We start from the raw sequence: 18,563 nt of genomic DNA, 5'->3' as shown, positions 1-18,563 counted from the left end.
GGATTCACTCATTTACTTTAATTGCCTGATCCTGCTGGCATATGATTTTGCAACCTCTAGTCCAGATATCCCTTTTTTAAAGGTGAGAAAACTGAGGCCCAGAGAGGTCAAGTGGTTTGCTTGAGGTCACATAGTAAATTAGCCGCAGAGCCAAGACTAGAACTCAAGCCCAGAGCTCTTTCCTCCTGGATCCTGTTCAGCACCCTAACCAGAGTCCATTGTGACTGTGCTGCACTGGTTGCTAAAATTTTTCTAAGTTACCTATGCCTCTGGACACTGTTGATACTATGGTGAACACAGCATGGTTCCAACTCTTGCGTCACCCTACTGAGGAACCAGTGAGAGGGGATGAAGCAAGGGGAATTAAGGTAGAAATCAGGAGGAACTTCCTGGCTCTTCCAATGAGAGCTGGCAAGAGGCCACCCTGAGGTCTCTTTTGCTTGAGACATACCTTATCTGCTTGGTCTGAGGAATCAGAATATCTTATGAGTCCCTGTGACGGTGCTTTGAAGCTGAAACTCCAATACTTTGGCCACCTGATGCGAAGAGCTGACTCATTTGAAAAGACCCTGATGCTGGGAAAGATTGAAGGCAGGAGGAGAAGGGGACGACAGAGGATGAGATGGTTGGATGGCATCACCGACTCAATGGACATGAGTTTGAGTAGGCTCCGGGAGTTGGTGATGGACAGGGAAGCCTGGCATGCTGCAGTCCATGGGGTCACAAAGAGTCGGACACGACTGAGCAGCTGAAGTGAACTGAACTGTGAGGGCCCTAGAGGAATCTGTTCTATGATCTCAAAAAGAGCACTCTCGGGATTCAAACATCCCCAACGTGGCTTGAACCTGCAGTGTTCCCAGCCTTTTGCCCTCTGTCCCTGCTCAGGTGAGGCACTGCTGAGTCACTCGTGAGTCTGAGTTTCAGGCAGTGGGATGTACGTTTCAGCACAGGCGTCCTGATTCACAACTATAGGAAATTGGGGAATTTCCCTCTCTGGCTCCCAGGCAACTCTTAGCTGGTAGTGTTGTTTAGTCACTCAGTCGTGTCCAACTCTTTCGCGATCCCATGAACCGTAGCCCACCAGCCTTCTCTGCCCACAGGATTTCCCAGGCAAGAATACTGGAGTGGGTTGCCATTTCCTCCTCCAGGAGATCTTCCCTACCCACGATCGAATGCACATCTCCTGCATTGCAGGCGGAATCTTTACCACTTCTTCCGAGCCACCAGGGAAGACCTTAGCTGGTGAGGTGGGGTCTTTCTCATGACCCTGAAGCTTTAGCCTCTGCAGTATGAAACACGTGACGGTAAAGCCATGTGACGCAAATCCTACTCTCTTCTTGGCCAGGGTAGAGGGCATGGCAACTGGAACCTTTCCCAATGGCTCAGTACAGCGGAGAGTGTTCCTGGAAGCAGTGACAGCAAATAACCTCTGAGACGAGCCTGAGCATCCGTGGGGCTGCTAAAGAAGGGCTGGGGACTGCAAGCTAAACAGTCCGATTCTCTGCTCTGTCAGAGGAACTCAGACCCCAGCCAGCCTCTGGAAGGCAATTCTGGAGCCCATCAGGTCTACCCTCAAGTCCTTTCAGTGCCCTGGTTTATCTCTGGCTCCACCAAGGTTTTCAAGGGACTAGGGCTACAAGGAGCCGAACACACTGTCTGAACCACAGCCTAAATTGTAATGCATTTTGGCGTTGTCTCTTCCTCTGTCCCCTCTCCCTCCATAGACTGCACCCCAGAATGCCATCCAAATCCTAGAAGCATTGAGATTTCTGCGGCAGAAATAAATCCATAAATGAATCTCACGTTCCAGCCTAGACAATGACATAGACTTTGGCTCGAGACTTTAAGAGAATTCCCAAGAAAGTGTTCACGATTATTTGTTTCTGACTCTTTTTATTCGTGGACCAAGCTGAGCCGTGGTAAGTGTTCTCAGATAAGCAGCTTTCTTTATTCCGAACTTGGGACTGTATGAGAGGAGCAGGAGGAAAATAAACAAGACTCAGTAACTCCCTTGGAAATACAAGAGTCCACTTCCATCTCCCCTGGCAAAGGAAGCTTTAGACCTGCAGACAAAAGAACCGAATAATAAGTTACAAGCACCTTGGACATGAATGTTCATAGTCCCCATTTCAGATACGCTGTTCTGCTGGGGTAGAGCAGTGTTGTGATTCTAACTTCACGGTCAGCACCAAACAACGGATCCTGTGCTTATCTGCGGCTGTTGAGAGATCCTGGATATGAAAGCTCTCTGAAATTCACAAGTGGGTGGGAGGGCTTCTTACTGCCATTATCTACTTTTTGTTTCCTCCTGTAAATCATTCTCTCCAGCCTCAGTCCGATCCCTGGGGGCAGCAAGGCACAGGCCAGACAGAAACTCTGGTAAGCCGTGAGCTCTCAGCACAGGGCCAGGAGCAGGGTAAACTCCAGGAGCATAGGGCAATGTGTTGACTTCAGAAAAATGAGTTGTCTGGTGATACAGGATCCTTGGGGGGCAGTGTGGTGAGAAACTGGATTTTTTTTTTGTTGTTCAACGAGACTGATTGACCGAATGTGTTTTGTCTTGTCTCCCTCCCCAGGCCATTCCAGTAAAATGACAATGAAGGAATAAAAAAAAAGGGTATTAACCCACAAGGTTAAGAGAGGACAAAAGCACAAGCAGGGAGATAAGACAGGATGAAAGATTTCAACATAAAATATTAGGAGATGAAATATTATTTCAACAAAAACAAGGAGTGGGGAGGTCTGCTATTTTGATGATAAAGTTTTCAGTACTTTTTGATTTTAAAGCAGACAGACATAAAATTTAAGAAACGTTTTAATATGAGGACTTCTTTCCAAAGAAAGGAAAAAGGGCCCCAGGGAGTCAGGAGAGACCTGGATGTCAAATCTTTCTTTGGTACTTGGTGACAGCGGAGCTTGTCCCTGTTGCTGTCTGAGCCCAAGCCCCTTCCTCTGAAGGAGCTGAACAAATCCCACAGTTGCCTTCTAGTCCTAACAATTACCACTTCTACAGGTAAGTTCTATGGGCATAACTGACGTCCTCAGAAAAACCTGTACTTTGGAATTAGTCCAAAGTTGTCTCGAATTTCCCTTCTTGCAATTCCTAGCTGTGTGAACTGGCTGAGCCTCGGTTTACTCAGCTCACGCACGAGGATACTGCCCACGTCTCAGAACTGGCAAGGGATCTGGTCCCAGGGATCTGGCACCAGGCATTGGCTTAGTTAAAACCCAGAGGGTTCAGAAATGAGTTTGGTTTGGCTTTGGTTTAGTTGCTAAGTTGTGTCCGACTCTTTGCAACCCCATGAACTGTAGCCTGCCAGGCTCCTCTGTCTGTGGGATTTTCCAAGCAAGAACACTGGAGTGGGTTGCCATTTCCTCCTCCAGGGGATCTTCCTGACCCAGGGATCGAACCCGGGTCTCCTGCATTGCAGGCAGATTCTTTACTGACTGAGCCATGACGGAAATGAGTTACAGTGTATTTATTCTTGGGGCAGAGAGAATTGTGAAGCACCTCATTTCTGTTGATTGGACTACAGGCAAGGTCCAAGTGTGGATGTCAGAGCCTAGTGAATAATTCCTTTGGGGAGATGTCGTTAACTAAAGGGCAGACAAGGGAGGGCATAAATGAGAGGTTCTTTGACCAAGTACCTGCCCCACCTCCACCCCCAATCCCTCCACCCCTTCTCTGTGGGAATCTCTCAGCAGAGTCCACACACCCAGCCTCAACCTAGATTAGCCTCCTATTCAATTACTTGTGGTTCTGCAGAAAAGGTAAAGATGGTGTCCACAGGGATTTCCACTCTCTTGAGTGTCTCTGGACTTGCACACTGATTTCCACACTATGGGCTTCCTTCCACACTAACTTTTTTTACATCACTTGAAACTTCAGCTGTATAACATTCAGACAGGTCATCTGATCGGGAGGCTGTCCCTGGGCGCTTACAGTCTGAACCACATCTCAGTTCCTGCAGCCAGCCTGAATCCCAATTTGTCTGACCTAAGCTGAGGCCTACAAGGTGACTAAACAAGATAGAGGGTTAACCCAATCCAGGAAGAAAGAGAAGACATACATACAAACATAAGAGTTCGGCATTAAACTCATTTACTCCTGACCACGAGAACCTGAGAGTCAAGATCAAAAAAGGATCCAGATCTTTTCTAAGACAGACCCAAACCAGAGCCCTGGGTCCATCCCACGTGAGACACAAGCATCATTCCTTCATTCATCCTTCAGTAAATATTTGTTCAGTGCCTCCTATTCTCCAGACAAAATCCCCACCATCAGGAAACTTACTGCCTCCTATTGTCTTCCTCTACTCCTACTGAAGCCCTCTGTTTAAACTTTCACTTATATATCCTTCTACTATTGTGCCCCCCCCACCAGCTTCCACCCCCACCCTAATCTCTCCTAAGGCCCTTTGTGAGCTCTAATTGGTTTACTTTCCTCGTTGAAAACATTCTGTAAGACTTAGAGGAGGAACTTACAGTTGCCAGGGGGAAGGAATAGTTAGGAAGTTTGGGATGGACGTGTACAGGCTGCTATGTTTAAAATAGATAATCAACTAAGATCTACTGTACAGCCCAAAAAACTCTGCTCAATGTTATGTGGCAGCCTGGATGGGAGGGGAGTTTCGGGGCGAATGGAAACACGTGCATGTATGATGTGAGTCCCTTCGCTGTTCACCTGAAACTCTCACAATATTGCTAATCGGCCATACTCCAATATAAAACTAAAAGTTTTAAAAAATTTCTGTGACTCCTCAATGTTTATTGAGTCAAGAACCTTGATTCACTCATCCAGCAAATGTTTACTGTGTATCTCCTGTGGGCCAAGCTCTGTTCTAGGTGCTGGGGATACATCAGTGAGCAAGAGAGAGAAAATCTTCTGTCCTCTTAGTGCTTATATTCCAGTGGTGGAGACAGACAGTAACCAAGATAAACGAATACAGTAAGAAAAGTCAGGTGGTGATAAGTTCAAAAAGGACTTCCCTCGTGGCTCAGCTGGTAAAGAATCCGCCTGCAATGCACGAGACCAGGGTGTGATCCCTGGGTTGGGAAGATCCCCTGGAGAAGGGAATGGCTCCCCACTCTAGTACTCTGGCCTGCAGAATTCCATGGACTGTATAGTCCATGGGGTCACAAAGAGTTGGACACGACTGAGGGACTTTCACTCTCACACTTTCAGGAAGAAGAGAGGGTGAGGGAGAAGTGGAATTTTAGATAGACTTACCAGAGAGAAGATGACAATCTGAGTAAAGATCTGAGATCGTGAACCCTGGGATAGCAGAGGGAAGACGGTTCCAGAAAGAGGGGCTGGCAAGTGCAAAGGCCCTGGGGTGAGAGCACACTTGCCCAATAAAGGATGAGCAGAGAGGTCGGAATGAAGCCCGGTGACTGGCAGAGAGTGAGGAGAGAATAGAGGTTGTTGGGCTGTGAGATTTGAGATTTGATAGCTGCAGCTTTCACTCTAAGAGAGGGGGCGGGCCACTAGGGGCTTTTGAGCAGAAGAGTGGCAAGGGGTGACTTATTTTGCAGGATCAGTCTGGCTGCTGTGTCTCAGGCAGAGAGAAAGGAGAAAAGGGCCAAGCAGAGAGACGAGTTGAAAGGCTCCTTGCTGGCCCTCATCTGTTTGTCCAGTCGCATCTCTTACTATTCCACTGCCGCCCTAATCAACGCTTCTTCCCTGAACACACTTTGCAGCTGCTGACATATCACCCTTGATGAAGCGGACTCTGCTTGAAATAATCATCACAACCCGAATAATCGCTGCTGCTTATCCAGCATCCATAATTCCGTTCGATTTAAGTGTTGCCTAATTTCACTTACAGACATGGTTTTGTTTAATGTTTCTATTTTGTCCCTATTTCTTGGGAAAGCTGAGGTTTTTTACAAGTTGTTGCCAATGGCAAGGTCCTTGGGCCCAATCATAACATATAGAACCATCGACGCCTCTTTGTTTTCAAGTGAACCATTTGATTTCTTTGCAGGTCTCCAGACTGTATGACCCTCTGAGCAATGCCTCACAGGAATGACACACAAAGGGAGAGGAAGATGTTTAAGATAACCCTTGAAAATCAACATCAATTATCTGCATAGGAAAACCAAAGCAAAAGACATTTTAGGCAAAGAAAATAGCACCGCAAAGCACCACACAGAATGGTCAGGAAGTTGCAGTTTGCTGGCACATAGCATTTATAGGGAGGCATTAAGCAGGAAGCTATGACCAACCTAGACAGCACACTAAAAAGTAGAGACATTACTTTACCAACAAAGGTCCATCTAGTCAAAGCTATTGTCTTTCCAGTAGTCATGTATGGATGCGAGAGTTGGATTATAAAGAAAGCTGAGCACCAAAGAATTGATGCTTTTGAACTGTGGTGTTGGAGAAGACTCTTGAGAGTCCTTTGGACTGCAAGGAGATCCAACCAGTCCACCCTAAAGGAGATCAGTCGTGGGTGTTCATTGGAAGGACTGATGCTGAAGCTGAAAGTCCAATACTTTGGCCACCTGATGCGAAGAACCAACTCATTTGAAAAGACCCTGACGCTGGGAAAGATTGAAGGCGGGAGGAGAAGGGGATGACAGAGGCTGAGATGGTTGGATGGCGTAACCAACGCAATGGACATGAGCTTCCATAAGCTCCAGGAGTTGGTGATGGACAAGGAGGCCTGGCATGCTGTAGGCCATGGGGTTGCAAAGAGTCAGACACGACTGAGCGACTGAACTTAATTAATTAGGCAGGAAACAGAACTGAAAGGCCTTGAAGTTTACAGCAAACAGCTGGACTTTCTCTTGTTTACAGTGAGGGAACATCAGAGGGTTTAGATAAGCAAAAATATCGTTTAATTTCTAGCAAGGTGGGAATGTTGAGGACTGTGGCGACCTGGAGAGCGTGATTTCCTTTTAAAGGAAACAGCCCTAGTCTTGTTGATAGCTGCTGTACAGAAAGGCAGGCCCAGTTTTGCCCACTGGGAAATCCAGATGTGTACATACAATCTTCCAACATTTTATATGTTTGCTACAAGTTTTTCAAAAATCTTAATAGCATATAAACCACCCCACAGGAGCTGCCCTTTGGGGACTACTGCCTGGAGTGTGAATAAGCGCCGCTGTGTTTTCAGAGCTTGCCACAGGGCCTGGCAGTCAGTCAGTGTTCAAACACATTTGCTAAGTGCATGCGCATGGGTTATTTATTAGGATTCCCATTTTACACGTAGGAAACTGAGGCTTGTGGAGGGTAATAGATGATGTGGGAAAGGGCCACAGTCATGTTCAAGTTCAAATCTCTTAACTTGGAAATCAGCAGAATGTCTTGTAAGAGAGACGGCTTAAGAGAAGAAGAGTAGAAACAGCTCTTCCTCAGACCCCTCCACCAGCCAGCAGCCCCTACCCAGGTCGTGGGGACAGCCCCTTGTCCTACGCGCACCTCCACCTGCTTTTGACCCCCCTGGGGAACTCCCCATCCCACTCTCTGGGACTGTTTTCCCTCTCTCTTGTTCAAACCTAGGAATCGGAGATGATGCAGCCCACTCCCCACCTGTCCCTTCTCAGCCCACTGACATCTGTAAAACATTGAGTTGCTAGCAGTAACAGTCTCTTTGGGGCCTTTGAGGTCCAAACAAGGACCCATCAGATCTTGCTGGCCAGGAGTCTGGCCAACTAAATCCTTAGGGGCCTCAAGGCTTTTCCTGCTCTCGTTCACTATTTACAAATATTTATCAGCAGAGCTGGGCAGAGCTGCTGCATACATAGAAATGAAAGGAGGTGGGAGAACAGGAGAGCCAGGGAGGGGGAATTCGGGGAAATAGAATATCAGTGTTGGAGGCTTCTAAAATCAGAGTCCGGATTTCTGCTAAGACGTGCTCAGTTGACATAAAATTAATCCTTCCTTCCTTCCCTTCTTTCTTCCTCTCTTCCTTCCTTCATCAAATCAGACCATAGGTTGGTTAGTCAGTCAAGGGACATTTATTGATCAGTTCACAGTTCAGTTCATTTGCTCAGTTGTGTCCAACTCTTTGCGACCCCATAATTGCAGCACGCCAGGCCTCCCTGTCCATCACCATCTCCTGGAGTTCACCCAAACTCATGTCCATCGAGTCAGTGATGCCATCCAGCCATCTCATCCTCTGTCGTCCCCTTCTCCTCCTGCCCCCAATCCCTCCCAGCATCAGAGTCTTTTCCAATGAGTCAACTCTTTGCATGAGGTGGCCAAAGTATTGGAGTTTCAGCTTTAGCATCATTCCTTCCAAAGAAGACCCAGGACTGATCTCCTTTAGAATGGACTGGTTGGATCTTCTTGCAGTCCAAGGGACTCTCAAGAGTCTTCTCCAGTACCACAGCATCAATTCTTCAGCACTCAGCTTTCCTCACAGTCCAACTTTCACATCCCTACATGACCACTGGAAAAACCATAGCCTCAGTGTTCAACAAATTCCCATAATTGGCAGGTAATCATTTGAATGACGCCCATGACCTAAGTGTGTCACAGTTTATTCACTTTTAATTTATTAAGAAAGGATAACGTGAGAAGGAAACACTAGCATGTTTTACCAACTATTACAGTTGGCGGGGGAAAGCTGCTGTTGTTCCCTATACAATTCTTAGAGTAATCTGCCGGTTTCTGGACTCCTTCCAGGAACTCGGATCTGAAAGCACAGTCGCGGCTCAGTGCTCTGCTTTCCCTACCAGAACCCCCTTCTGCCGCCTTGGTCGCCAGTCAATTCATCTTGCGCACATTCATTTTGCTTAAATGGATTTATTTTCAAGTCCACTGGGGGAATTTTTCTTAAATTTAATTTTAAAAGAGTCTTTCTTCTCTGAGGTCATTCAGCTGGGGTACATGGTGAGTAGGAAGCTGGCCAGGCCTGACCTGTCTGACCTCGTGCCCTTTCCATTAGGTCATGGAAAGGAACCCGAGCTGCCAAATGTTAAATCTCATCCGTGGGCCCAGAGTGATCTCCTGGACCGTCTGTCTGTCCTGGGGGCGTGAAGAAGGCACGAGGGGCTCTGCCCTTGACCCTGAATGACTTGAACCCAGGGGCTGGATCTGGGGCTTTTGAGTGGCCTGGGAACCTCTCTCCAAGGGCATCAGTGTCTGGAGGCCCCGAGAGTTTCGGAGTTTCGGAGCAGGCCCGGCCGCCTCCCAGGTGCTCTCCTGCTGGTGGCAAGTGCCAGCTCGCCTTCGGCTCCCGCCCAGCCCAGGAAACCAGAGGTATTTCTAGCTCAGGCCCAGACCCGTCCCGGCAGCCTGGATTCCACTGCCGAGGCAGGGCGCTCATCAGTGCCCAGGGACCATTTCTCTCTGGGGTTTGTCACAGAGGAATTTCCATTCCAGCCGTTCAGGGCGATGCGGGCAGCTGGGTGCCCACGGGGCTTCTCCCTCAAGCTACGGAGGGCTGGGATCTATAGCAGGGCGTCAAGGGAAGGGGAGCTCTAGACATTCCATCCCTGAGGCTGTTTCATCCCCAAATCCAAGGCAAATAGAGGAGTTCGGAAGGCTGGACTGTCTGCCTGCCCCACGGCCCAACCCTGCGTCCCGCCTCGGATCGCTGAAAGAAGGACCTTCCCACAGGAGGGGAGGGGAAGAGGCTGGGTCTGGGCATGTCTGGAGAGCCCCAATCCCACGGCCCGGGGGGAACACGCCCCAGCTCGCTGAGCTCTCCGGTCGGCGTCTTTGGGGGTAGGAAGCCCAGCCTCTGATATGACTGGGGCCGTGTTTGCATGTGCGCATACGTGCACCTGTGAGTGTATGTGTGTGTGTGTGTGTGTGCGTGCATGTGTGTGTGTGAGCAACAGATAATCATTTAGTGAACCCATGCACTTTTTGCTTATTTGAAATTCAGATTTAATTGAGTGTCCTCTACTTATCTGGCAACTCCAATAGAGAGGGCAGGGTTCGGCAGGACTAGACTGAGGCTGACACTCCATGCCCCTGGGTCTCCAATTTCAGGGAGGCAAGGGCCAGCGTCTGGACACATATCCCTGCCTTGACCTGCTCCCCACCCTGAAGCGAGAGAATTCCTTGAGCCCTGCCTTTCCCACAGAGCTGGGGCCCCTCAAACTTCAGACTGCAGTTCTGCAACTCCAGGGCCTTTCATGTCAACTGGTATGCAGCATCCTGGAGCCCCTTTGAAGATGAAAAGCTCTTCTGAGAAATGCTCGGTTGTTGTAATTAACGTAATTAAAAGCAATTTTGCTCGCAGCCCTGTAGGAAATTGGGGGACTTCGCTTCTCATAAGAAATACCTATCTCACTCTCCCAGGAGATGGCCAACCTCTTCTAATCCAGTGTTAGGGGTAGATGTCCCTGCCAGCCCCAGTCCCTGCTCCCACCTAACTTGACTTCATTGTTGTTTTGTTGCTAAGTCGTGTCAGCCTCTTTGTGACCCTATAGGCTGTAGCCTGCCAGGCTCCTCTGTCCATGGAATTTTCCAGGCAAGAACACTGAGGTGCGACACAACGTCATTGGAGATTGCCATTTCCTCCTCCAGACGATCTTCCCGACCCAGGGATTGAAACAGCGTCTTCTACACTGGCAGGTGGATTCTTTACCACTGAGCCACCGGGGAAGCCCCAACCTGACTTAGACTCATCTTTTTACCTGTTCAGATGATTTTTCACTACAAGACACCCAACTGTCCCCGCACAGTAGTCAGCCTCTCTGGGGAGATGTCTGTGCCTTTTTGATGATCAGTAAAGCCTGGAGCTAGCTACTCAGAGAAGGGGTGCTAGCTGCTGTCATCTCTCCTCCCAGCCCAAAAGCCCTGACCACTGGGAGCAAACTCTCCTTTGATTCCAGGAATTAGGTTCTTGCTGTACCGCGTGACCACACAGGAGGTGTGTAAGCATTTCCTTCTGAAGGTAACTAGTCATACAATGGTAACCAAGGCAGCTAGAGGTCATGCCCAGAGTCTGTTCTCTTAATTATTTATTTCTAGAAGTGCACCCTTCTGCTTTAACCAAGGAGGTGATCTTCCACAGGAAGAACCAGAGCGTTTCATTCTGTAAAGGTGTAGCATGGAGGAGAGACTCAGCATTACAAATTGGGTTGTGCCAAATGAAGGTTTGTGATAAACCAAAGAAGGATGTCTGCCTTGCTCTGAATTCCCAGGGCTCTTAGCAGCTAGCTCTGGGTTTGCTGGCATACCTACCGTATGATTTTTACCTGGCCTGTTATATGATGGTAAAGACTTACAGAAATGTTTTCTGCTGTTACTGTTGACAGTGCAACCCTCTGCCCAAACTGGCTGAGGCTTCAAGAATTCAGACAGTTGACTCTGATGATGGCAAATTAGTGAGAGGTTATAAAATTCCCCTGTCGCCTCAAACCTGACTTCAGTAGTTTTGTATTTGTCCTACCCCAGACTCTCTTAGGAGATCACAAGAAAGAAAACTAGAGTCCTAGACCTCAGAAGAATAAGGTGTCAGTGCCTGGCCTTTACAGCCTGTTCCTCTCCCATACATGTACATACAGACAGACACACGTGTACACACAGAGACACATGTACACACACACAGAGACTCACACACACACACACACACACACACACACACACTCACCTGGGAGCAGCAGAGTCAACTCCTCCCTAGCCTTCCTGTTTCCTTCAGTTGAACAGGGACTTGTGCTTAGACAGTACAGAATGCTCAACAACAGGGGTGGCTCACCCTGGGCTTTGCAGATCTAGTCTCTTTGAGATTCAGCGTCACAGGAACATGTCAGACGAATAAAGGGAGCCTGGCAGAGGCTCAGTGACAGACAGCTGTGACAAGGCCGCTGCAATGACCTTCACCATAAGACAGTGGCGACCTAGGGCCCGGAGCCCCTCCGAGGGAAGAGCTGGCTCTGGGAATAGCTTGAGGCTGAAGCTGAAGCCTCCTTCCAACCCACCCACCTTGGCTTATGGGCATGCCGAGGGGAATGACTATGCTCTTGTCAAGTGAAGAATCTGGACCCTAAAGAGTCCACTGGGAGGTAGTTGCATGCCCAAGAATGAGTATAAACAACTGAGGGGAGCTGTGGGGAGGGCACAGGGAAGGCCAAGGAGAATGCCTGTTCTTGTCTCCTGGAGCACAGCCAGGCTTTAGCAGTGACCGCTAATGAATGTAACCAGGAGTGTCTCTTCGGGCTGGGTGAGCATCACTGAGAGACTTGGCCATAACCAGGGGGAACACTGGACTTCTGGTTAATCTACTCATGGAGAAGCTTGGTCTCTTACTCCGTCTGGGCTACTGTAACAGAATACCACAGACTGGCCGGCTTACAAAAAAAGACATTTATTTCTCATGGTTATGGAACCTGGGAAGTCCAGGAAGATTTGGTGTCTCCCGAAGACTCACTTCTAAGCTCTTACAAGGCCATCTTCTTGCTGTGTCCTCCCACAGTCGAAGAAGTGAGGTCACTCTCTGAAGTTCTTTTTAAAATGGCACCAATCCCATTCATGAAGGCTCCACTATAAGGATCAAGTCATTTTCCAGGGGCCCCAGTGCCTGCTAACATCACACTGGGGGTTAGGATTTCAATGCGTGAATGTGGCGCTGTGGCTTCCCTGGTGGCTCAGCTGCTAAAGAATCCGCCTGCAATGTGGGAGACCTAGGTTCCATCCCTGGGTTGGGAAGGTCCCCTGGAGAAGAGATTGGGCACCCACTCCAGTATTCTGGCCTGGAGAATTCCATGGACTGTATAGTCCATGGGGTCCCAAAGAGTTGTGCACAACTGAGCAACTTTCACTTTCACTTTAGGTATGAGAGTGGGGGATGGGGGATGGGGACACACGCATTCAGTCCGTTGTACTCACTGACTACGTTAAAGCCCTTGACTGTGTGGATCACAACAAACTGTGGGAGATTCTTAAAGAGGTGAGAATAACAGACCACCTTACCTGCCTCCTGATGAAATTAAAAGATGCTTGCTCCTTGGAAGAAAGCTATGACCAACCTAGACAGCATGTTAAAAAGCAGAGACATTACTTTGCCGACGAAGGTCCGTCTAGTCAAGGCTATGGTTTCTCCACTAGTCATGTATGGATGTGAGAGTTGGACTATAAAGAAAGCTGAGCGCTGAAGAATTGATGCTTTTGAAGTGTGGTGTTGGAGGAGACTCTTGAGAGTCCCTTGGACAGCAAGGAGATCAAACTAGTCAATCCTAAAGGAAATCAGTCCTGAATATCCATTGAAAGGACAAATGTTGAAGCTGAAGCTCCAGTACTTTGGCCACCTCATGAGAAGAACTGACTCATTTAGAAAAGACCCTGATGCTAGGAAAGATTGAAGGTGAGAGAAGAAGGGGATGAAAGAGGATGAGATGGTTGGATGGCATCACTGACTCAAAGGACATGAGTTTGAGTACGCTCTGGGAGTTGGTGATGGACAGGGAGGCCTGGCGTGCTGCAGTCTATGGGGTCGCAGAGTCAGACACTACTGAGCGACTCTACTGAAATGACTCAGTGTCACTGGATACCTACTTTAAAAGAGACTCAGTCCCTTTAGTTAAAAGACAGAATCGCAGGGACAACTTTGAAGAACAATTATTCTTCAGATTAACATGTACCCTTTGTAGAAAATAAACCTTAGCTATCTTTTCTAAAAGAAAGGCTAGTATTTTCTTTATCTTTGAATAGGGCTACAAAATTCTCTAACTTTCTTTTCTTTTAATGAGTCTTTGTGGTCTTTTTGCTTTCAGAAGAACAAACACTGATTCCTGGGTGTATTCCTGGGAGAATGTCTTCTGTGGATCCTACCTGACAATGCTCAACACTCACCCATGTTGCCCTCATCTCCTTGCCTCATCCCAAATACAGTCATGTCATCCACCCCGTCATCAAAGAGACTGCAGTTACAGTCACTTTAGGGTTAGAGGACACAATGATCCAAGCATGCATCTGACTCAAAAAAATCCCCTGTCCAGGCAGGGTTGGAGGAGCTCTAAGTTTGCAGAATGGGGGTAGTCCCCCACGGTACTCTGCATTAACTTACAAGCAGCTTTGCAATCTGCCTTTGTGGAATTTTCAATGCAAGAATATATGGTAAACTCACGAAGGACATCTTTAGTTGCAAATCTTACTGCTTAAATTTTTCAGTTCTAGCCAGAATAAATGCACAGAGAGGAAAACAAGGACAAATAGAAAGCAGAAGAAAATGCTAGAAAATCTTCTTCATGAGGAATGTATGTATGGTAGTTAAACATGGGAAAGGCTGACATTCGTGAGGCTTCACCATGTGAAGAACAAAAGCCGCCCCTCAAATGAAAGGCTAATCATTGCCCAAGGAAAAAGATTAAGATCACTGAAGCCTCCCACACCAGATGTAATAGACTCCGCCATTAAGCCTGTGATGGGAGGACCACACTGGGGAATGATTTGCTAACAGTCAAAAGTGGGACAACATAACAGCTGCTGTTGGTTTGGGCTAATAGGCAATTATAAGTTCAATTCAATTCAAGATGGTAATTCTTAACTTCGTTTTTTTTAATTTTTTTAAAGTAGGACCATAGTCTATATCCCGAGGATTTTCCCCCACTTCTTTCCTTCTAAAGAAAAACATTCTCCAATTGTCCTGTAGGTTAATTACCGGAGCTCAGCCGAGTTGTGAATTTCACAGGCAAAATGGCACATAAAAGATGAGCAAGAAAAAAAATGCAGCACATTTAAGCCAGGCCACTGCCGGCTGGATTAATCCCTCCTTCTCTGTTCTCTCAGTGCATGGCTCATACTTTCATTCAAGAATTTACCATGTTGTGATGTCACGGAGACTCACTGGCTTCCAAGCCTTCGCCTTCCCTCTGGACTCCGAGCGCCCTGAGGCCAGGGCCTCTGTTTCATTCTTTCTCATCAGCTCCTTTGGCCCAGTGTGCCCAGTGTGCAGGAGGGCTCAGTCAATGGTTACTCAACAAATAAATACCCTCCAGGTCCGACACTAGCCCGAGTGGCACATATGAAGCGTAACCTCATTTTGTTCTTACTAGGTTACTGACATCCGAATCCTGACACAGCTGAGTCCAGTATCCTCGGGCTTAACCCCTTTGCAAACCTACCTTTCCTGAGAGGGATGGATCAGTAAGTGGGAGACAATACCAGCTTTCCTGTTCCCCACATGGTTGCCCCTTCTCCATCACTTGCTGGTTCTTCCTCATCGACCCCCACCCTGAAATTTACAAGGCCCCAGGGCTCGGTTCTCAGGCTGTATTTACACAACCAGATCTCACTGGGTCTCATTTCCTTGCTGACCATTCCCGTTTGGGTATCCCGGCATCCTGGACTACCACCCCCCACCCCCACCCTGAGCCCCACGTGTGCATGTATCCACCTCCTGGACTCTCCACTTGGACATCTAATAGAAACCTCAAGCTTAATGTGTGACTTGAATGATCTTGACATTTATTTCATTGTCTACTGAGGTCACAGACGTTGTTTATGATTTTAAGTTCACATACTGCTCCAGCATTATGTTAACACCCTACGAGCTTCAAAAAACCAAATACCTTTACAGTAGGATTATCGGTCGGTTACTAAAGTGATGGGAAAGGAAACTTTACAGTTGTGAGAACGCAAAAAAAAATGTTCTCATCAAGGCAATATTAACCCAGACAGTCATTTAGAATCTGTCAGCATGGATACAGGGATCTCTGAGCCACAGGAGCAAGCAGAGGGAGAACAGAAACAGCTAAAGTGATGGGGAGCAGGGCCCAGTAGCTTGCACCGTAAGGTTCCTTCATGTTGTATCCACACCCTGCAAGGCACTAGCATGGATGGCATGGATTTCATAGACTGAATTCACTACAGTCTCAACTTAGGAGAGACGATCGGGAAAGACTAGAAGTACTAGCTTCGAGAAACGTTGGCAAGTGCGAGGAAGCGTTTTGGAGCTGGGCAGCATGAAGAGTGAATGAACTGGGACTTCCCCGGTGATCCAGTGGGTAAGAATCCATCTGCCAATGCAGGGGCCCCGGGTTCGATCCCTGGTCCGGGAAGATCCCACGTGTTGCAGAGAGACTAAGCCTGTGAGCCACAACGACTGAAGCCACCCCGACCTAGAGCCCGTGCTGTGCAACAAGAGAAGGCACCACAATGAGAAGCCTGCACACACAGCAGAGAGCAGCCCCTGCTCGCCACAACCAAAGAGAGCCTGCACACAGCATCAAAGATCCAGTGCAGCCAAAAACAAATTAATAAAACGTTGAAAAAAGAGCACTAACTGCTCCAGGAAGGCGTCGGAAAGGAAGATTCAACATCCTCGCCACCCATACAGACATCATTGCGATTTCTCTAAAGTCCGCATCTGATCACATAACCCCCTTGCTTGAAATCCTTTAACAGCCCCTCACCTCTGATGGAATTGGGCCTCAACTCCCCAGCAAGCGGTTTAGAAGACTGACTTCTCACCTGCCCGTCTCTCCAACCCCTCCCCTCCCACGCACTCACCTCAGCACCGTGAACCACGAGCAGTTCTCCAAACACATCTTTCCCACCTTGTTCATGCTGGCCCCTCTCTCTGGAACGTCCTTTCTCAGGAAACTCTGACTCACTGCATCCTCTGTGCAACTTCCCATGACCTTTCCTCTCTCCTCCTCAGCAGGATGAACTTCTTTGTCTTCCAGGTTCCTAAAACCCTTTGCAGAAGGGCATGGCAACCCACTCCAGTACTCTTGCTTGGAGAATCCCATGCACAGAGAAGCCTGGCAGGCTACAGTCCATGGGGTCACAAAGAGTCGGACACCACTGAGCGACTAACAAAATCCTTTGTGCATCCTTCTCATCCAGCTTTTAGCCCATGGCTAACTGCTTTGTCTCCCCAACTAGATGGTGAGGTCTTCAAGGGGAAAGTCTGAGATCTGAGTTTTTTAAATCCTCAGTGCCTAATGCTGTAACAGGAACATGGTAACTGCTTAGAAAATGTTTGATTACTGTTTGCCAGAAAATGTGAAAAATAAAAGTGTAGTTATACCAATGTTCCACTAGAGGGAGGAATTAAAACTTTATCCCCTCGAAGGATGAGAGCTCAGTCTGTCCAACTCTTTGCAACCCCCTGGACTACTGCCCTCCAGGCTCCTCTGTCCATAGAATTTTCAAGGCAGGAATACTGGAGTGGGTTGCCATTTTCTACTCAAGGGATCTTCTTGACCCAGGCATTGAACCCACATCTCTTGCGTCTCCTGCATTGGCAGACAGGTTCTTTACCGCTTAGCCACCTGGGAAGTCCCTCCATCCTCTCTGGAGGAGCATTTTCCCTTGTTCTCAATAAATGAATGTAATCTGATAAAACATTTCCGTTTTAGGCTAGGTCTAATATAAATCAACCTCCGATAAGCTTGAGGAAGCATATTTAAAGGTCATTCTGTGCCAGGCTCTGGGTTTGATAATGGGTAGTTCTTATGGATACAGATGAATAGAAAGGGCAGACACTGTGCACAGTAGTATTTTACATTTTCAAGTTATGTGGAGTGCACCGAAATGCATCACAAAGCTTTCTCTTTTTTCAGACATCATCTCATTTTCTAAAATATGCTCCACCTAGAGAGCTCATTGCTCTTACACAATAAATGCTGAGGAATCCGATGACTACATAGCTTTCTAATTTCCTGTTGCCCTATATCCCTCATACCCTGTCTTGAACACACACACACATGTTGTTCATGAAGTCAGCAGAAACAACTCCTACAGCCTAAAGTCTAGAATCTAGAGTCATCTCAAGTTCAATACTGATGTTCGGTGAACGTGACAGACGGAGAAATGCTCAACAGCAGCAAGTGACCCTCCACCCCTGGCCCCCGACCCCCACGGGCCCCCAAACACCGACCTACCTGCCTCCTTAGCACCCAGCCTCTATCAGTTCAGCATTAATCATGGTGTATCGCAATGGTCTTCATACTTATCCGTGCCTGGCTGAGGCTGAGAACTCCTTGAAGAGGCTGGCATGCACCCTCATCTTTCTCCCAGCCTCAGCTGCTAGCCCAGCACCTGGCCCAGGGTGTTCAGTACGCTTTTAAAAGTGAATAAACAAGCTCATTTCATTAGAAGGGTAGCGAGAGACTGATTCCTGCCGGCACTCTCAGGGAGGGGTTAGATTGCTTTAGGCTGTAAATAGACATGTGTGTGGACACGTGGTGGAGAAGCCGGTCTTGTATGTAGAAAACCGTCTGGTTTGAGGCCTCCGGGAGGAGACATACTCCCCTTCTCCAGAATCCTCCCAAATCAGTAGCTGAGGCGTAGGAGGTTTGATCATTAGAGTCATACCTTTGGTATGGCTCCCTGTCAACACATCTTGAAGCCATGTGCCCTTCTTATCACTGTATTATCACATAAATTTCAAACCCAAACATCGCCAGTGTCTGATCTGTGTCCTCAAATTATGCTTCCCCAGCAGCCTCCCCTTCCTACTCTGCTGGGAATCTCGGGCAGACTCCCGCTCACTTTGTGCGGTTTGCGTTACAACGCAGTTTGCCTTTTCAAACACATCACTATATATCAAACAAGCTCTTGCCAACCGTATACACCACAATCTTTACAAGGGATTGAAACACATCGATTTGTGTAATTCCATGAGTTCACAATGATACGTAAATTTTAAAAA

The sequence above is a fragment of the Capricornis sumatraensis genome, chromosome 14 (assembly GCF_032405125.1).
Source record: "Capricornis sumatraensis isolate serow.1 chromosome 14, serow.2, whole genome shotgun sequence".
Lineage (NCBI taxonomy): Eukaryota > Metazoa > Chordata > Mammalia > Artiodactyla > Bovidae > Capricornis > Capricornis sumatraensis.
This window is presented reverse-complemented; position numbering follows the sequence as displayed.